The sequence below is a fragment of the Protopterus annectens genome, chromosome 2.part0 (genome assembly GCF_019279795.1).
Source record: "Protopterus annectens isolate FY-2018-M chromosome 2.part0, PAN1.0, whole genome shotgun sequence".
NCBI lineage: Eukaryota > Metazoa > Chordata > Ceratodontiformes > Protopteridae > Protopterus > Protopterus annectens.
The window spans coordinates 1,712,137,635-1,712,159,936 of NC_056728.1; the positions used below are offsets into that span (position 1 = coordinate 1,712,137,635).

Sequence of the window (22,302 nt, forward strand, 5' to 3'; positions counted from 1 at the left end):
CTGCTAACTTTTGCCAAACGTTTACCCCACTTTCAGACTGTCTGAGAAAATATCAGAGGTGGTCACATTATAATACTAGAGTTCCAATGAACCCAGGTGCTGAACAGTAAGTTCTGTTATGTCACAGACAGGCTCAAACATTTAGCACTATACTGCTGATTGAGAAAACCTGTGTCATATTCATCAAGTGCATATATACCAGGGACAGTCCTAAAGAATTTTATTTATGCTAATACATTTATTTATGAGCTCCCACATCCAAGCTCTTCTACCTGGTGAGCACATACCTTTACAAGACATTAACCTGAAAAGGTACGGTACTTAGGTCATTTCAAATCTGACACACGTTTTTTCAGTAGCAGCACACAATAATCATTTGACCCATCTCAGTCTATCTTTCCACAAATTCGCACCTCCCATTATTGGCCGTACTTGACCCAGATGTAAACAATTTATGTACAGTGACATTATTGACTTTGGTCAACAAATAATGCTAAATGTGTTTTAAATTACTAAAACCACAACAGATCTAGCAGTTGGCTTCAGAGTTTTCCGATTTTGTTTTAACAGTTGAGATTATTACATGATGGATAAGATGAGAGACTGAAGCATAAAAAAAGTTCTGACAGAATAACAAGATTAAGGTTCCTATGAAATACCTAACGAATCAATAAGTTGTACAAACCAACAGTGTAGTCAAAGATAGGACATATTGTGGTAACATACGGGGAATGATCATATCCATAGCTTGAACTGGAATGCTCCAAAAAATGATACAAGTATTGTTGGAGTTTTTTAAAGGCGGATGCTATATTCAGATCAAAATTAAACCCATCAACTGTACCCAAATCCCCAACTTCATGGTCTGTCTTTAGTGACTGACCATTTATTTTATAAAAATGTATAAGCCGGGGAACTTTGTATTTTTTCTTTCCATTTTCCCCAAAACAGAGTGAATTTCATTTACAAATACCAGCTTAGCCAGGGATAAGGTTCAGAATAAGACCCAGGCAAACCAGGTATGATTAACAACTCAGGCACAGGTTGCAGCTGTGGTGGAGGAGAGTTGGGCAGGAATGCCAAGGTTTAGCCTGCTTGTCTCTCTTAGAGGGAAGGGATGTGGCATGTGCTCAGGCTACCCTCTCCATAACTGAATCCCTGAGGGAGACTGGGGCTCACATACAGATGCTTGCCTGCAATGGGGGGGGGGCATCTGACCATGATACAAGTGGAAGTATGGTCATACAAGAGCAGGTTACAGTAAGATGACCATTCCCAAATATGTTAAGCCCCTGCTGCCAGTCTGGAAACCATCCCTATGCTTGTTGATGGACACAGCTGAGCTTTGACCCAATTTGGGACACTGTAGAATCCTGCACTCTGTCCTAGTTCTAGCATCTTGAGCAGAAATGGTGACAATGCAACAAAGGTGTAATGCATTTCCCCTGATGAGGAAGACTCCAAATGCTGTAAGGGATATAGCAGAGCTTCACTGACCTTACTGGGGTATTAAATGTGTTAACTGGGGATGACAGTGCATATCAGCAGCATAGGGTAGGGACCCCCTGAAAAATAATGACAAGCTCATTATTACTGCACCAAGAGTTGTGCCCAACCAGTCCCTCCTGTAGTACCCTAGTATCAAATGGAAACAAGACCATATTACCCAGTCTAGGTCCAAAGATATCATTGTTCCTATGAAATCCTAAGACACTGACTACAATGTCCCCTTTGGCATGTACATGACCAGGCATATGAATCAGTTGTAGAGTGTTCATGTAAATTTCCCACAAAAAGAATATAGCGAGTAAACCACTTGTCCTAAGTAGACTGCCGCAAAGCCCTATCCATGTACTCAGTCTCCTACAGACTATTAAGAGGCAATCCAGACTTGACTTACAAACCAACCTCTGATCTCACTCTCATAGACCTACTGTACATCTGCAAAACAAATAGCATCAGAATTACAAAATCTGGGGACCTAAACCTCATCTGTAACATAAATAGAACGTGTTGAATGGATAGGCATGTGTCTCAGAGACCACACTTTGTCTGGATCAAGCTTCCCATCCATGTAAACCAGAGTTCTTCCCTAACTCAACTTAAGTGTAACTTGGACCAGTGGATGGGGAATCATAAATTTACACCTGGTCTGGCATCTAAGTCTCTAATAGATAGAGACAGCCTGTAAATGCTTGACCACACATGCCAAAGCCCACATATACACCATAAAAATTACCCTAGGCTATCAAAACTTGTCAAATACATTTGGGAAGCATGGCTACCCTTAAAAATCCCCCCCCCCCAATGGTCATTAGCCCTGTAGTCACCTATGAACCTAAGGTCACCTGCATACTCTGTCATTCAGAAATGCATGTTATACAATGACACCCCACCCCAAATCAATATTCCAAAACGTGCCCGTTGTAAATCAGACTTATACTAATGGAAAAAGGTCCGGTCGCCCAGACTTTTTCCATTAGTATAAGTCTTTTTTTTTTTTTTTTTTAGACAGCAACGGAGAACGGAAGAGCTCCATTGCAGTAATCTTGCTATGTGAAACGGGTTTAACAAAGTGAGATAGCTTAAAAAAAGCAACGGAGAAAGGAAGATCTCCATTCCATTTTTTAAAGCTATCTCGCTATGTTAAACTCTTTTAACCACTTTTAAAAAGCAATGGAGATCTTCCTTTCTCCGTTGCTTCCACACACAGCTCTGATGTACTACGTAAGCATACGCATGCGCAGTACATCAGAACTCCTGCAGAATACCGGGCAACATGGAGGCATTATACAATGTTATTATTTAAGAAAAGTATTTTTTTTTCTTAAATAATGTCATTGTATAATAGCAATAATCCACTTCTGGGTGTGGGTAATGCTGGATTTACCCACGGTTGTCTTTGTTTGGCTTCACCCTCGTGATCAAACCACACCGACCATGGGTAAATCCAGCATTATCCACACCCAGGCGTGGGTTATTGCTTAACTCATTTTTACTTTACAGGAAAAAATTCAGAGCAAGGGGGCCTAGCAGACATCCATGGGGAACATTACTGGTTACTCTGGTAGATACAGAAGTCCAGCAAGCATCACCCCATACCCTCGAAAGTGTGGGAACCTCCTCTCAAAAATGTGGAACAAGTAGTAATGACTTCAGTTAGGATGTTCACTGCATGGTTATTAATTGCTTCTTTATACACAGAAAGAGTTCTTCTGATGAGTTAATACAGTGAATTTATTCAGCCTAATTTCCCATGGTTCTTAGCAATGAATGAATGTGGGTCAACCATTTCATTATGGAACTTAGAATTCTTAAGACTCAAATGAAAAGCATTCCTCATAATGAGATACAATTGAGAGTATGCCTCACTCACAAAGTTCTAACCACCCAATTATGAACCGTTTGACACTGAGCTCTAAGTCTGAAGATGATTTCACAGTGTTGGACAGCAACAACATTCTTTGCCATTTCCAGGTATGCTATATTAAATGCTAAGCCCTTTCCAGGTTAATCATGACATCGCTTAAAAAGCCACTGAACATGAAAGACATTACCAGTCTATGACAAAACCACACTGACAAAGATCAAGAAGGACAGGATCACATGGGTTCTTGGTTAACCTAGTCTACACCAAAGAGTAGGCATTTAAGCACCTTGAAGAGGATGCATATCAAACTAAATATGTCACAGCTTTCAGAATCTAATCGGATGCCCCTTTGTACAAAGGGAGACTACAGTCTGCCCTCAAAACTGAGGGGCATAGCTGGATGTAAAGAATCTCTTTAGAAGCATGTAAAGTGGGCATACTATATAGTTTTGAATGCTGAATGTGAAGTTATCTGGTCTAGTATAGGAGCGCATTAAATATGTTACTGTGAAGGTACTCATATATGCATTATGATTTCCAAAGTTCTAGTAAATGAATAATTGCTGCAGTCCTATTAGCCATGAGCATATATGTCTGTCTTCCAGTCATAATTCTGAAAGCAGTAATAATGCACCCTTTTCTGTTGCTAGGTTACCTCGCATGCGTGGGATCACAGGATAAAAGCCATAGCCAGGTCATCTGGCACCCTTGGCAGTCTCCAGATTAAGACTTTCTTAACCCAAAGTAAGGAAACAAACTCACAGACTTGGAGCTTTAGCAAAGAGTTTATGCAAGTAAGAGCTTATGTTTCTTTTTTATTTTGTTTTGCTCCCCTTCTGTTTCATGCTTTCTGGCTACCCCAGAGCCTCCATCCATTGCCATCTACCAGCTTCTCCTACTGACCCTGGACTACCTTACTTCTAAGGGCTGTGGCTGGCAGAGAAACTAATGGTGTTATTGGGGGGGGGGGGGGGTAAGCCATTTACTGTCTTCTCCCAGGGGATTTTTAATCTATCCCTTGGTACGCCCCATGGCATTTTTTGCCTGTTACATCAGAGGGCTACTCCCTTCTTTGGACTGTGCCTCTCCACAGGGAAGGCCTAGATGAATTCCACCCCCTCCCATGGGATGAATTCCACCCCCTCCCATGGGATGGGCATCCAAATCCCTACCTGCCAATGCCTAAGACACCCAAGCTGGTAATCAAACCGGGATTACCTGGGCCACAGCACTTATCCATCTACACCACAGCACTGGCCAGAGCCTACGCTTCTTGATCATTTGTCCTTAAGTCTTTGGTACTTCTGTATACAACTTTGAAACAGTTGGACATAAATAATGCCAAACATTCCAACATATTTTGTGTAGCACTAACATTGGCAACTCTTTAGACATTCAGTGGATAACTTGTGATCCACATTTCTGAGAGCAGTCAAAAAGGAACTATCCTTATATGCAGGACCAACAGAAGACTTTCAATATTTCAACAGTTTTCTGTGGCTGTTTTCTTTGATCTCAACAGCTTTTTCTTCCTGTCATGATTTGAAGAAGTTCCTTCTGTGCATCTACTACATGCTAAACATTTATTTAGAAAAGTATGTATATTATAGACTCAGACACTGACATGTACAGATGGACTCTGACACTGGTGGCATTGACAGTGACTTGTATGTCCTCTGCTGACTGTAGTGTATTCTATTTACCTGTGTGCTTGTTTGTTTTTTGCCTTGATACAATAATTGTACTTATAGTTTGCTGATGTGAACTCATAAACAGAAATATCACCAGCATTTATATCGTGTATGACTTAATGTGCTATTTAGGCTGGTAACCTGAACGTACACATTTGTACAATGCTTGTACCTTTAAGAAACGGTACAATTTTTTGGGCCATGTGCTGGTAACTGCATAGCCATCTCCTTATAGTGTTACCGATACTGTGCTGCCTATCTTCTAGGTTACTGCAGCTATGTAATATCTGCTTTCCCGATACTCCAATTGTGTCACACTGTTAATACAGCTGATTTTTAACACTATGCATTTGCCTAATTGTGCCTATAGCTTGCTACATGTTTACATTGCACCTGAACTGTTTCTGCTGTTTTTCTGTATAGTTTTTGCCTATAACTAGCTACATGTTTACAGTGTACTTTAATTGTGTTTGCTGTGTACTTTATCTGCTGCTTCTTTTACTTCATTGTCACTGTTCAGTTTCTCCATAAACACGGTAGATGTTCTTCATGTTTCACTGCTGCAGTCATCACATTTGGCTTATCTCTGCCAGGGTAGCCCTCAGTGGGCCTGAACACCAGAGACTTAGAATTTCTGCGTCGGTTGCTGTCGCTTGAGGACTGATGTCTGGTCATCAAGTGGTATAAAGGAATGCATCCAACGCCATTACTTCAGTCTTTCTTGCCGTAGAGCCCAAAGTAGAAGCAGTTTGCACTAGTGACGGTTGGCCGCTACCTGAGTTTCATTTCCGAATTGAAGATGAAGTCTTCAAAAGCTAAGTACCCCGTTGGGAATCCTTTTTTCATGCACTAACCGATGTCAGAAAAAGTTAATAATTGTCTCGCCTGTGGAAAGCAAATACCACACCAGGACTTGCACTCTTACTGAGTCACTTGTCTAGGCCCAGACCACGACATACCACATTGTCGCTTCTGTGCTTTGTTTAACGCCATAACTATTTGCTGTTGGGCCCTTATTGTAGCCAAATATTTCCGTTTACAGTCCTCGAATTCTGATATGGCTTGGATAAGCCATCCAACAGCAGATCTTCCAAAAAATGTAAAGATAAAGACAGAGACAGACTGCACAGCACCAAACCTTCCGACGATGCTTCAGTTAAGCTGGTCATCAGTCCTCTGGAACTCAGTGAGGAACTTTCGCAGCCCCTGATGCCTGCTTCAGTTAATTTGCAGGCTGCTACCAAGACCCTTTCGGTGTCTGGTATGCCACAGAACTCTTCTTCGTCTAAGGATCCTGTGGTAGTCTCTACCTTGGATGGGTCCAGAGCTGCTATGCAGGCACCGGCTACTGAGGAAGTCCTTCACAACACCAAATCCCGACATAAACAGACACCTTCTTACATGGCTACCGTTCTTTCGAAAACAACTGAGTTCCTTAGGCCCAGGGGTCGAACCACACCCAAGAAACTGACTACCCATTCTCAGGTGCCTGCTCCCTTGCCTCAGTCTCAAATGCTTAAAATGGCAGAACACCTTATCATGCTGATTAAGGGAAGCCAAGCCACTCCCTCAAAAATGAAAAGAGATCTGTCTCCAGTAGTTTTACTGAACAAGAGTCAGATGAATCCAAAGCATCTGACTATGAAAACATGCAGCCCCTCTCCACATTCTGATGCAGAGGAATCCATTCCTTCAGCCCCACCCCCAGAGGATTTTTCCTTTGGAGAAACCCTGCATACCTTAATGAAGCATTTCCAATGGGCGAGACTCAGAGTTCCTGAACCTTGCACAACACAGGCCCTTAGCCATCCCCCCAGTCCTAGATGTGGTGGATGATGTCTTCCTTGAATCCAGCTCGATTCCAGACACCCTCCCTACTGCTCCCAGAAAACCAGACAGGTACTACACAGTCCCTGAATTTCATAAATATCTTTTTAAAAATCCTACTGCTGACCCTGAGGTCATTACTGAAGGGCCTAAACAGATTAAAGCAACCTCAGCTAAGACTCCTACCCCCTCAGACTGAGCACTGGATAGATGGGGCAAAAAAAGTATACACCTCAGCTACTCTTGCTATCAGGGCACTAAATTGCCAGTTCCATGTGCTTAAGTATCAGCAACATACCTTGAAATTCCTTAAAGAAAAAAATTCCTCCTTTCCTGCATGGGCAGAATCTAAAGAATTACAGGACTTAATGCATTCTGCTGGTCAAGTAACTAGACACACTTTGCACTGTGGGTTTTGATGCCCTAGAAGCTTCTTGAAGGGCAGCAGTCACCGGATCTGTCATTAGAAGACATGCATGGCTTAAGGAACAACCCCTGCCAGACCATGTCAAATCAAAATTGTTGGATGCATCCTTGCACCACAAAGATAACTTATTTGGCACTAAACCAGAAGAGGTCTTAAAAAAGATGGAAGAAAAGCAAAATCTATGCAGACTGTTAAAGATTTTTTACAGGTCCAGCCCCCTAGGTTCAGCAGGCATTTTCTCTCCAAGCACTGGTCCTTTCCTGATCTGAGCAGACCCCACCCCCCCAGACAGCATCCCCAGGGGTTGCAGAGATACAAGTAGTGGATTACCTCCACTTCCAAACCAGGGAGTTCTAAGCCACCCCCTTATGGTAAGAACTCACAATGACTCACCCCCTCCCGACCTCGCCTCTGCCCACCTTCACATACCTCTAGGAGGAAAACTCTCCTTTCACTCAAGCACCTGGGCCACCATTACCAAGGACCAATGGGTGCTGAACATTGTGTCTCAGGGGTACAAATTTTCCTACTACACCCTTCCAACCTCAGAAGGATTCCCAGATCTACCATCAAATCAGTGGGCAGAGGCTCAAAAGCAAATCCATTCTCTGATCTCCTTGGGGGCAGTAGAGCATGTTCCTGCAGAGTAGATAGGCCAAGGCTTCTACTCCAGACTTTTTCTGGTGCCCAGAAAAGAGGGCACCTGGTGCCCCATCCTTGGTCTATCCATTCTAAACACCTTTCTAGTGATCCCAGAATTCAAAATGCTTAGCCTCCAGCAGCTACTACCTATGCACTACAAGGATGCCTGGCTAGCCACCCTGGACCTAAAAGAGGCCTACCTCCAGATTCCTATCAGGGAGTCCTGCAGAAAATATCTCTGCTTCAGGGCAGGATCTCAACACTTTCTGTTCTCTGCGCTTCCCTTTGGCTTATCTACTGCTCCCAGAGTTTTTACAAAATGCCTGGCTCTGGCCATTGCCTTTTGCAGACAAAGAAGTTTTGAAATTTACCCCTACTTAGACAACTGCCTTATTCAGGCAGACAGACAGGAAAAGCTGCTCAAAGAGCTGGCCTTTGTAAAGGACCTATTAACCTCCCTAGGGTACACAATCAATGAAAAGCAATCCAAACAGGTGCCCACCAAAAGGATAAACTTCCTAGGAGCAAGTCTGGAAACAGCATTCCAGATAGCATGCCTTACACCAGAGAAACAAATTTTCCTATCAACTTACTTCTCCCAACTGGCCACCAGACCCCAGCTTTCTGCAAGGAAAATCCTGCAAGCCCTGGGGTTCATGGCCTCTTGCATACTCCTCATTCCCTATGCCAGACTGCATATGAGGAAACTTCAATGGTAACTGAAGAGCCTTTGGTGTCAACACTCTCAAGATCTGGAAACTCTTCTGCCTATTATTCCTTGCCTGAGGAAGGAATTTCTTTGGTGGGCAACAGCCTGCTCCCACAACAAGGGACTGCCCTTCTCCCCACACCCTGTCACCCAGTCCCTCAACACAGATGCATCAGGCTACGCTTGGGGTGCACAGCTGGACGGCAGGTGTATTCAGGGCCAGTCGAACCCCCAGCAACTCCCCCTGCACATCAATCAAAAAGAGATGATGGCTTTGCAGCAGGCCTTGATAGCTTTCAAACCCCTTCTATCTCCAGGGGTTCTTCTGATCAAAACAGATAACACCACCGTGATGTGGTACATCAATATGCAGGGAGGGACTCATTCCTACCCACTCTGCAGGCTGACTACGACCCTTTGATTCACAGCCTCTTCCATGCAAATACATGTGTTAGCACAATAACTGCCAAACTCTCAACTCCCTGGCAGACCAATTAAGCAGAAAGCTCTTGGACCTCAACGAGTGGCAGCTCAACAAAAACATCTTCTTCCTAATACCTCAGAAATGCGGAACCCCGGAGGTCAACCTCTTTGCCTCCCACATCAACCATCAGCAAATTCTGCACCAGGCAGCATCACTGCATGGCTAGGAAAGTGGATGCCCTGTCCTTCCCCTGGGTCAATCTATCGGTTTATGCCTTTCCTCCCCTAACTCTCACACCCCAGGGTATTGCTCAAAAGAAGGGAGGAACAAATCAAGGACCATTCTTATAGCTCCAGACTAGCCCCGGCAGCACTGCTACCCCTTGCTGCGCAGCCTGTCCCCACTACCTCAATGGCATCTTCCTCGGATCTCAAACGTCCTGACCCAGAGGGAAGGGGAATTCATACATCCCCAATTGCAGACACTCAATTTGGTAGTTTGGCTTATTTCCTAACTCTGAACCAATTTGCCAACCTCAGTAAACAGGTTCTGGATGTTATCCGAGAGGCCAGATGCCCTAGCACCAGAAAGCCTTATGTAGATAAATGGAAAAGGTTCTGCACCTGGATCAAGGCTAAGAGGGCCAATACGTCACAGCTCTCCATCTCTCTCATCCTGGATTACTTAGCTGACCTACTACACAGTGGGCTCTCTTTCTCCTCTATAAAAATTCATGCCTCTGCTATTTATGCTCATTTTCCCACTGAGCAGCCTCTTTTTTCACACCCTCTGATTAAACAGTTCCTCAGAGGGGCTAGCATCTTGAGGTCCCACAGAAGGGCACTAACACCTGCTTGGGACCTTAACTTTGTCTTGGAAAAGCTCACCCTGCCCCCTTTCAAACCAGCTCCTTCTGCACAGCTAAAATTTCTCTCCTGGAAGACAGCCTTCCTCCTGGCCATCACTTCAGCCAGAAGAGTCTCTGAGCTGCAAGCACTAATGGCTGTGGAACCCTTCATTATCTTTCCATGCAGACAGGGTATCCCTCAGAACTAACCCATCCTTAATGCCCAAGGTGGTATCCAGTGTGGCTCTCCACCAATCCATCCATTTACCCACCTAATTTCCTAAACCCCAAAACAATGGGGAAAGGATTCTGCACTCTCTAGGTGTGCACAGACAGCTCAGATACTATCTGGACAGGAATAAACCCTTCAGAAAGTCTGAGTAATTGCAGGTTAGCTTTGCTTCAGGGGCAGAAGGCAAAGCCATCTCCAAGCAAACCATTTCCAAATGGATAGCACACTGCATCAATTTCTGCTACAAACAACATGGGAAGCCTCCCCCCAAGGGGGTCAGGACACACTCCACCAGAGCAGCCTCCACCTCTGCAGCTTTCCTGAGAGGAGTCCCTGCCAGGGACATCATGGAGGCTACCACCTGGACATCTGTTCATACTTTTACCAAGCATTACCACCTGTCTCTCTTCTCCAAACCCAGGGCAGGGTTTGCCTCTGCAGTCTTGCTGGGCATCCTAGCTTCCTGGACTGCCTCCACCCATTTTCTCAGCTTTGGGAATCTACCCAAATGTGATGACTGCAACAGTGAAAGACGATGAACATAGTACAGTTTTGTACACTTACCTTAAATGTAGATGTTGGAGTGTATTCATTCACTGTTGCAGTCCTGATTTCCCTCCCTACATCCCCCTTCTCTTTTTCTTCCCTTTTTTCCTTGTTGTTCTCCTTTCCTTACAAGGGACATATTGGTATTTATTTTCCACTGGTGGGGTTCTACCACCAGAGCCTGGCCTCCTACTTTGGGGGCTCCTGACAGATTAGGGTAAGAAATACTGATGTAATGGCGTCGTATGCCTTCCTTTATACCACTGATGACCTGACATCAGTCCTCAAGTGACAGCAAACAAAGAAGAAATTCTAAGTCTCTGGTATTCAGGCTGGCCGAGAGCTACCATGGCAGGGATAACCCAAATGTGATGACTGCAACAGTGAATACACTCGAATATCTACATTTATGTTAAGTGTACACAACTGTACTTTTTCAACACTCTCTGCACACTTTATCTCAATACCTCCCTCTCTACTTAACATGCATCCGCACACTTTCTCTCATACTTTCAGAGGCCCTCCCATACAATCCTTATATTAGTCTTTTTTCACACATAGCTCTTACTTGAAAACACTTCTCTTTCTCTCACTCACTCTCATATACTGTCTACCCCACACCATACACATAACCTGTCTTTCCAGCTGTATACTACTACTGGTTGTCCCCCTGTATTCCTAACCCCCTTTTATCGCTCTCTCTCTCATTTTCAGGTTTACAGTAGCTACACCTTCACGCTCACAGACCTACCCTGCCTAAACCTACCAGTTTTCTTGGCTGAGCTTCTCACCTATAATATAGTTAAAGTATGTCCTATCTAAGTTTCTCTAGCTGGGAATAAATCTCAAATCATTACTGCTCTCCCACACCTGACTGCAGTTAGCACATCACCATTCCACTTCCTATCTGTACCCTTTTTTCCATACCTACCCTGTTTTGCTCTCCCACTATTGTCTTCTCTGGCAAGATATACCCTAAAGCTCCCATCCTGCTGCTCTCCCCTTGTATATCTGTTTTCTCTCTTCTAGTCTAACCTTCCTTTCCTATTATATCCTATTTGCCCAACACCAGTTTCCTTACTCTGCTTCTGATATCTCCTTTTCCTGAGAAATATACAGTAAAGCTCTTCAGCCCTTCTCCTCCTGTCTCTCTTTGCTCACTTTTGCCATACTTACTGCTTCTCTGATTGTTTTTCTTGGTGATTCTACAGTCTATTCAGTGTGTATCCCCGCTCCATTTGCCCTTGCTCTGCTCAGGCTCACTTCGCTCCCCTACCCTACCTCCATTCTGACCCACCTCCACATCAATTACTTTGATCCTCTCCAGTCCCTCCTCTTCCTTCTGGCACAACTACTCATACTCCACTTCCTGTCAGTTACCAATCTTACACTTATAATCTTAGCTCACTCCCTCTTTACCTATCCTTCTGTAACTACTGCTATAACTACAACTTACACATCACACAATGCAACATATATACATTTCTATTCCACGGCTTTTACTTGTCTCATTTTTGACCTCTTATCACACTAATCTCTCCGACCCTTACATACATTCTTCCACCACATCCACTCCCACAACTTCCAGTACATCTCACTCCTTTATAATCTCCCCATCTCTCTTCAACTTCTCTAATATCTGCCTTAACAAATATACTTTATTCCAGCTCTATCCTCTTTCCTCCAAACTCAAATCAAAATCTTACTATCTCTACACTTCACCAACTCCACTTAACCTCTACACTAGAAGTCTATTCCTCTCTGGGGACATCCACACCAACCCTGGCCCCTTGCCCCTCCCCCTAACCACACACCCCACAACACATCCTCTACTTCCCCACCTCCTCTTCAACCACTCCCTCCCCACACCCCAGTCCTCTCATATCACCTCCTAAACACCTTTCTTTTCTCTAAATTTTCAAAGCCTTGCTAACACAATCACTGAGATTCATACACACCTCCCCTCACATTCTAACCTTATCTGTAACCTGACTAAAACCCCGTATCACAAACACTGAAATACTACCAGCTGGCTATAATATCTACCACTCCAACAGATCCCCAAAAAAGAGGGGGTGGCATAGCCATCCTCTACTCTGACAATCTTAACCTCTCACCTATTACCAACTCTATTCCCGACTTCCACCCAGCTGAACTAATTATCCTTAATTGCCATCTAAAGACTCACAAGATATTTGCCATTGCCTCCATATATATCCCCCCAGGCAAAAATATTCCAACCCTTGAACATATCCTTTCCTGGTTTTCTCATAAGATACCATATGAAACCCTTATACTGATTCGTCTAAACTAACAACTGACTCTCCATAAATGTGTATCAACTTACATGGATTCCACTAGCTAACAACATCCTCCACCTGTATGCCAAAACCTCTTCTTCCAGTTCTATTGAATGGATCCTCACAAACTCCCCTAACCTCTATCAATGCCCCTGTAGCTTACCTGAGACTTTAAGTGATCACCTTTCCACCTCCATCCAAAGACACTCCACTCAATTACCCAAAACACACTCCTACAGATACTGCTGTAAAAGGTCTAACTTTAATGCCAACCTATTTACCCATAAAGTAGCTGAGGCTAGAGATAATAAAGTACAGTTGTGTACACTTACCATAAATGTAGATGTTTGAGTGTATTCATTGTTGCAGTCATCACATTTGGGTTATCTGCTTGCAGTAGCCCTCAGTCAGCCTGATTATCAAAGTATTGGGTCCTGCGTCGGTTGCTGTCTCATCTTCCATGACGTCAGGTAGTCAGGAGTATAAAGCATGCAGCCGATGCTATTGCATCAGTTCTTTCTTGCCCCAGATGTCAGGTGCCCCCCTAATGGGCAGCAATTAAATATATATATATATATATATATATATATATATATATATATATATATATATATATATATATACACACACACACACAAGGTTATACCGCCAACAAAAAAGCAAATACACCAAAAAGCATTTAAGCATGGTAAAAGAGAATAGAGGTATAGCCAAAAGAAGTCAGGGGGCTGGAGGGAGGGTAACCAGGACTGCAACAGTGAATACATTCGAACATCTACATTTATGGTAAGTGTACACAACTGTACTATGTTCTTTGTGTTTCACTGCTGCAGTCATCATATTTGGGTAAATTCCAAAGCTAAGGATGGGAGGAGGAATTTAGATAGCATTAGGACCAACTATAAGGCCCTGCAAGACTGCAGTGGCAAAGCCAGCTCTGGATTTAGAGAAAATTGGCAAATGGTAATGCTTGGTGAAAGTATGTACAGAACTCCAGGTAGCAGCTTCTAGGATGTCCCTGGTAGGGACACCTCTGAGAAAGGCTGTAGAGGTAGATGCAGCCCTGGTTGAATATGGTCTAATCCCCTGTGGGATAGGTTTTCCATGGTGCTTATAGCAGAAATGAATGCAATGGCCTATCCATTTAGAAATGGTTTGTTTTGAAATAGCCTTCCCCTCTGCCCCTGCAGCAAATGTCACCAGCAGTTGTTCAGATCTCCTTTGAGGTTTAGTCCTGTCCAAGTAAAATCTAAGTTGTCTGTGCACATCTAAGGAGTGCAGTATCCGTTCCCCTTTGTTCTGTGGATTAGAAATGAAGGTTGGTAAATGAATGGACCAATTAAGAGCCACACTGGATACCACCTTGGGCATGAAGGAGGGATTGGTCCTGAAAGACACCCTGTCTGCATGAAAGATGATGAAAGACTCCATTGCCATAAGGGCCTGTAATTCAGATACCCTTCTTGCTGAAGTGATTGCTAAAAGGAAGACTGTTTTCCAAGAAAGGAATTTTAACTCTGCACTTGCAGCTGGCTCAAAAGGTGGAAGAGTGAGTTTCTCCAATACAAAGTTAAGGTCCCAGGCTGGAGTTGGGGCTCTCCTGGGTGGTCTTAAGTTTTTGGCCCCTCTGAGGAACTGCTTGAGCAGTGGATGAGAGAAGAGGGGTGGTTCTGTGTTGTAATGAGCTGAAATGGCTGAGCATGAATTTTGATGGATGAAAAAGAAAGGCCCTTGTGAAGCATCTCAGTTAAATATTGAAGAACCTGAGGTAAATTTGGTTTGGTGCAATCAGTATCGTCTTGATTTTTCCTGTTTGATCTTTAGTAGTACTTTGGATAGGAGAGGCAGAGGAGAAAAGGCATAAACTGATAGATTTTTCCAGCTGAAGGACAGAGTATCCACTTTCCAAGCATGTTTGTGGGGAGTCCTTGTGCAGAAGTTGTCCAATTGGTAGTTCTGAGGGGAGGCAAACAGGTCTATATCTGGGTTCCCCCATTTGTTTATCAACATGTTGAAAGTCTTTGGCTCCAGTTTCCACTTGTGTGGGTCCATGAGATTTCTACTTAGTCCATCTGCAAGTGTATTTAGTTTTCCTGGCAGGAATTGAGCCTGTAGATGCACTTGGTAGCTCAAGGCTGTGTTCCACAGAACCATGGCTAGTCTGCAGAGGAGGTATGAATGGGTACCCCCCTGCTTGTTTATGTACCACATAACAGTGGTGTTGTCCAAATGTGGTCCTTGAAGGCTGTCAGAGCATTCTGTACAGTTAACATTTCTTTTTGATTGACATGCAGGTGCATTTGACTTGGGTTCCATTTGCCCTGAATGCACTTCCCTGCCAGGTGAGCCCCCCCATGCATAGTCTAATGTGTCTGTTGTCAGGGTTTGGGCAGCAGGGGGTAGAGTGAATGGTAGTCTTTTGTTTTGGTGGCAGGCCTCCGCCCACCAAAGGAACTCTATAACTTTAGGCAAGGAATGATAGAAATCATTGCTTCTAATTACTGAGAATGTTGACACCATAGGGTTTTTAGATACCATTGTAGTTTCCTCATATGCAGTCTTGCATATGGAATTAGTAGAATGCAGGAGGCCATGAACCCCAAGGCTTGCAGCATTTGCCTTGCAGATATAGCAGGGTTTTTGTGGCCATTAGTTTGAAGTAAGTTGTCAAATGAATTTGTTTCTCTGGCGTGAGGAAAGCCATCTGGTAAGTTGTGTTCAAGTTTGCTCCCAGGAATATAATTTGTTGACAGGGTACCAGATGTGATTTATTTTCGTTTATGGTGCACCCCAGACAAGTTAGCACCTTTTGTACAAATGCCAGATGATTCAAAAGTATGCCCTGGCTTTCTGCCTGAATTAGACAATCATCCAGATATGGGAATATTTGAATATTTCTTTGCCTGCAAAATGCAATGACTGGAGCTAGGCACTTTGTGAATACCCAGGGTGCAGTAGATAAGCCAAAGGGCAGTGCAGAGCACTGATAGTGCGTGTAGCCTGCTTTGAAGCGTAGGTATCTTCTGCAAGACTCCCTGATTGGGATGTGCAGGCAGGCTTCCTTTAAATCCAGTGTTGCCAACCAGGCATCCTTACCTAGTATAGGAAGCAACTGGTGAAGAGTTAGCACCTTGAATTTTGGAATCACCAAAAAGGTGTTTAGGATAGAAAGGTCCAGGACAGGATGCCATGAGTTGTCTTTTATGGGGACCAGGAAAAGTCTTGAGTAGAAACCTTGCCCCTTTTCCTCTTCTGGTACAGTTTAAATAGCCTTTATGCTTAAGAGAGAGAGAGAGAGTACTTTTGGGCCTCTGCCCACTGATTTGGGGGTAGATCTGGCCAACCGTTTGGGGTTGGTAACGTGTGGAAGTGAAATCTGTATCCTTGGGAAACTATATTTAAAACCCATTTGTCCTGGGTAATGAGTTCCCAGATTTTTGCTTGCAGAGCAATCTTTCCCCCTAAAAGAGCAGTCAGTTGAAAAGTGCTTGGAAGTTTTAAAGTTAAGTCACTGAGACAGCTTACCATGGGGGGGAGACTTACTACTCCCTGATTTGGAAGTGGGAGATTCCCCACTGCTTAGTCCTAAGCATACCCTGGGATTGAAACCTGGGTGTTCTGCTGGTTCTGGGTTTGGACTGAGAAGGCCTGGAAGAGGCAGGAAAGGACCAATTCTTAGAGGGCCAATGCCTACTAAATCTTGGGAGGCTGTACTTGTAGAAAATTTTTAACAGTTTGCAAAGATTTAGCTTTTTCCTCTATTTTTTTAAGAACTTCTTCTGCTTTGTTGCCAAACAGGCAGTCCTGATTTAAGGGAGCATCCAGCAATTTAGTTTTAACATGAGCTGGCAAAGATCGCTCTTTAAGCCAAGCACATAGCTCTCAACCTTCCATCTCCAAAATGAGGAACACCCGCCTTCATAATGTGGAACAAGTGGGCAAAATGTGGAACACATACTAATGGCTTACTAACAACTTAAACTAGGAGGGTCACAGGATGGTTAAAATATGTTGGTTTTACTTATAAAGAAGATCTTTTAATGGATTAATATGATTAATTTCTATTTACCATGGATTTCACTTAAAATTCCTAACACTGAATGTGTGACAGACTCTTTCAATGTAGAACTTCGAGGAACATGAACTTTTTAAGACCCCAAATGAGGTACGTTCCACGTAATGAGGTACACTTGAGAGGTATGGCCAAGCATGCCTTCTAAGTACAGACCCGGTGACAGCAGCACTGCAAGATGCCTCTAGTGAATAAAAACCACACTGCAAAGTATGTTTTCCAACCTGTTCAGCAGCATGCATTAAACCCTCTTCTTCTTTTGGCTGCGCCTGTTAGGGGTCGCCACAGCAGATCAACTGTTTCCATTTCTTCCTGTCCTCTGCATCTTGCTCTGTCACACCAACCACCTGCATGTCCTCTCTCACCACATCCATAAACCTTATCTTAGGCCTCCCTCTTTTCCTGTTACCTGGCAGCTTCATCCTTAGCATCTTTTTCCAAATATACTCTGCATCCCTCCTCAGCACATGCTCAAACCAGCGTAATCTTGCCTCTCTGGCTTTGTCTCCAAACCTTCCAACCCAGGCTGACCCTCTAATATACTTATTCCTAATTCTGTCCATCCTCATCACACCCAGTACAAATCTTAACATCTTCAACTCTGCCATGTCAAGCTCTGACTCCTGCCTTTTTGTCAATGCCACTGTCTCCAACCCATATAACATAGCTGGTCTCACTACCCTCTTGTAGACCTTCCCTTTCACTCTTACTGGTACTCGTCTGTCACAAATCACTCCTGACACTCTTCTCCACCCACTCCATCCTGCCTGTACTCTCTTCTTCACCTCTCTTCCACATTCACCATTACTCTGAACTGTTGATCCCAAGTACTTAAACTCATCCACCTTTGCCACCTCTACTTCCTGCATCCTCACCATTCCTCTATTCTCCCTCTCATTCACACACATATATTCTGTATTAGTCCTGCTGACCTTCATTCCTCTTCTCTCTAGAGGATATCTCCATCTCTCCAGGGTCTCCTCCACATGTGTGGAATGCATTAAATCCTGTAAACCCTTATTTTCAGCATAGTCAGGAATCAACATCATTTTCTGTTTAAGCAATCCAATAATATGCTGCTGATACTTTAACATATGAATCTGGCAATTTAAGGCCCATCTATTTAGGGCCCTGGAATCTCTTTCAGAGGGGGGTAGGATTTTTGGCAGTAGTAGCCTTAATGCCCTTGGGTCTCTCTGAAATGGTCTCAGGATCCGCAGTAGGACTTTTAAAAAGGAACTTGTGAGAGTCAGGAACCCTGTAATATCTATCAAGCTTTCTGGTAGCAGGAGGTAAAGAGTCAGGGGCCGAGCTAGATTCCGAAAAGGCATCAACAACAATGTCTAGCACAGGAGTTACAGCTAAAGGTCTGTGTTGGGGCAGGAGTAAGAAATCCCTAAGCCTCTTTTTAAAATCAGAGTAATCCTGGCTTTCCCAGCGAAAATGCTCCCTAAGAGTATGCAAGGTTTCACCAAAAGAAAAATCCTCTGGGGGAGAAGCAGAGGGAATAGAGTCCTCTGCATCAGAATCCTCATAGGTAGATAAGGGTAAATCCTGGTCATCAGAGGAAACAGACTTTTCAGAATCCTGGTCAGAAGTATCATAAGCAAATTCAGTCCTAGGTCTCTTAGAGGGGGAAGCATGGCTTCCCCTGATTAAAGTAATAAGGTCTTCAGCCATTCTTATCATTTGTTTTTTAGGCATAGAGGCCTGACCATGCGGTCTAGGTGTCGGTTTTCTAGGCATGGTTTGAGATTTAGGCCTTGAAGAAGATGATGGTGCCGGTTTAATAAGCATATCAGTGGGCCTGAATACACCCTCAGAAGCTGGTGCCTGCACAGCGGCTCTGGACCCATCCAAGGTAGAGACATCTGCAGGTTCCACAGTTGAAGCATCTTGTGGCATACCAGACTCCGAATGGGCCTCAGTAGAGGCCTGCAAATCTGAAGTAGCGGGTATCAGGGGCTGTAAAAGCGCCTCACTGAGTACCGGCAAACTGGCGACTAGCTTAGGAGAAGCATCGTCGGCAGTTTTGGACCTAGGCGGCCTGTCTCTGAATTTATCTTTGCGTTTCTTCGGAATGTCGGTAGTCGGGTGGCTTACCGAAGACATATCTGGATAATTGAACAGAGCACCAAAATATTTAGAAGCGAAAATATACCGATGATGAATAGTTCATAGTTTAAATAAGGCACAAAACTGACAGCGAGGTACATCATGGTCAGGGCCTAGGCAAGGAATACAATACAAATGAAAATCTTTATGATGTATTTGCTTTCCACAAGAAATACAATTATTGACTTTTACTGACATCGGTTAGAGCAAGAAAAAGTTTCCCCAATGGGGTACCTAGCTTTAGTTGAAGACTTTGGTTCTGAAATTTGAAACGAAAATTTCAGGAGTCGGCCGACCGGCACTTGTGAACTGCTTCTGCTTTGGGCACTGCACGGCAAGAAAGACTGATGTAATGGCATTGGCTGCAAGCTTTATACCCCTGACTACCTGACATCATGGAAGATGGGACAGCAACTGACGCAGGACCCAAGACTTTGATAATCAGGCAGACTGAGGGCTACTGCAAGCAGATAACCCAAATGTGATGACTGCAACAGTGAAACACGAAGAACATCCAACTTTTTTCCTGTCTTTTCTTTGACCTCTCCAAAGCCTTTGACACTGTCTCTCACCCTATTCTTCTATCTAAACTTGCTAAACTCAGTCTCTCTTCTACTTCATTTCAATGGTTAACTAGTTACATATCCGATAGGCAACAATCTGTCAGATGGCTCTCTTCTTGCTGCATCTGGTGTACCCCAAGGTTCCATCCTGGATATCTTCCTCTAACATTTTCACAAATGATCTTCACAAATCTTGCAACAATCCTCCTTAATACAATATGCTGATGATTCCACTCTCCTCTCCCTTTCCAATAACATCTCATATCTCCATGTTCAGACCAAGATACCTTTCTATCCATTAAAAAAACGCTGTCTGATAATCTACTCATCTTAAACCCAAATAAAACTAAACTCCTGCCTTTTCTTCCTCGTTCTCTCTCTCAACATAAATCAGTCTTTGTCATCATATCCTCCAATAAGACCATCATGCACTCTGAACCCCACACTAAACTCCTAGGTACCATCATAGATGATGAACTCAAATTTAACTTTCATATATTGCAAAACATAAAAAAAAAAAAACACACCAAAAACTAGGTCTGCTATACTGTAATAGAACATTTCTAACTACCAACGCTAGACTCTCTCTGACTTAGGCTCTCCTTCTCCCCTACCACCTGTATGCCGCCCCATTCCTAACTAACATACAGGCTACAACCTTCTCCAAACTCCAACAAACTTACCACAAAGTTGATAAATTTGCCACCAACTCTCCTAACAACTCTCACTACTGCCTTGCAATCATCTCTCTCTAATGGCTTGAATTCCCTCAACAACTCTTACTATCAGAGATACAAATTACACACTCTATAATATACAAACCATCTACCTGCCCAGCCCTTCTCCTCCCTGATATTGTTTTATACCCCTACACACACTCTCCGCACCTCCAACCAGTTACTCCTGGATATTTACCAACCCAACAAAACTGTTAGTAAACTACTCTTACAAATCTACCATAGCCGAAGCTTGGAATAAACTCCCCATACACACAAGATCTATTCCCCACCTTAACACTTCAAAAAGAAACTTAAACTTCACCTTAACACTAAGACTTGCTCCTGTCAGGCCCCTACCTAATCCACTGCACTACTTTATGTTTTTCACCCCTACTACACTGACTTTCTTCTACAACACCTCCAAATTTTTCTCCTTTCAACCTTAGTCCTACTCTTTACCTCTCAACCACATGTACATATGTACAGGCTGTCTGCTCATCTATAAATACCTCTTTCTCTGTGAAATAATGTGCACTCTCTTGGAAAATACAATTGCTGAATACACTGTCAAAAAAAGTTGTTTGCCTCCCAGAGGCTGCCCCATCTCTGGAATAGACTTCCCATACAAGTCAAACAGAGCACCTCACTGACCCTCTTCAAGCGCAACCTTGATGAGTGGATGGGAAACCACAAATTTGTCCAAGGGGTTCCACCTGTGTCCCTCATTGACAGGGGCAACAGGTGTTGACTGAGATTCTATTTGGGGATAAACTTTTGGCTAGGCTTGGAAGGACCCCAGGGCCAATAGCCTAGTAATCTCCTATGATCCTATGTTTTATTATGTTTACATACTCTTTATTTCTGGAACTGATGTATTTTAATTCTCTGTATTGGTACTTATAATTTTGTACTGTAATTTGTCTGTATTGGGAGCTTTTCTCCTCGGGACTCCACTGAAAATGGGTTTCCAGCCCAGTTGGACCAACCCGGTTAACAAATGTCAAATAAATACATAAATAAATAAATATTTCAACTGAATTTGTGATAATGATAAAACACCTCTGAGTGTGGTAACTTCATCAGCTATGTGCCTACAATAAGTATTAAACCAAAACAAAGAAGGCAAACTACATTCCTCAGCTTCATGAAGATTTATCGGAATACTTTTAAACAGCCATTAGAGTCCTGTAATCCACAACCCACATAAAAAAACTCTAACATAAAGGCAAGACCTGGAGTTCAAAGACATTAAGAAGGATCCCGCGGTAGTGGTGCTGCGGTAGCGTTGTCGCCTCACAGTAAGGTGTTGTCACGTTCGATTCTCAGCTAGAGCGTCTTCTGTGTGGAGGCATGCATGAATGGGCGTGCCTTCGTTGAAGGTTGTGCATCAGGGCTGGGAACTCTGCACGTAAAAATCCCCTACCAAACATTAGCGGACCGGAGTTCCGCTGTGGCGACCCCTAACCAGGATAAGCCGAAAGACACAGCAGCTGCATACTATCAAGTGCCTTGTGCATAGATGTAGGCTTCTTCCAAGGCACTAAACCAATGCTAGCTCTCAAAGGCAGCAATGAATAACTACAACTACAGGATAATGAAAATGGAACAGAAGGTAGGTAACTAAAGAAGCTTTGACTTACTGTTAATGTGACCCTTCCCTAAAAAGATAAATGATGCACTCAGGGATATGCCTACCTTCATTTGTGTTTCTTATCAAAATTATTGTAAACATTCTCTGTAAGACTTGGCACTTACATTGACTATGTTTTTCAATGTTAACATGCTTCTTTATTCAGCTAAAAAAAAGCCCTGCACTTG

General features: G+C 43.5%; 1 protein-coding gene across 3 annotated transcripts in view; it reads right to left on the reverse strand.

Moving 5' to 3' along the window:
- The window catches only part of LOC122793591 (Golgi integral membrane protein 4-like), a 1,583,571-nt gene that overhangs the window by 67,740 nt on the left and 1,493,529 nt on the right, over window positions 1-22,302 (reverse strand). The gene's annotated exons all lie outside the window — the stretch shown is intronic.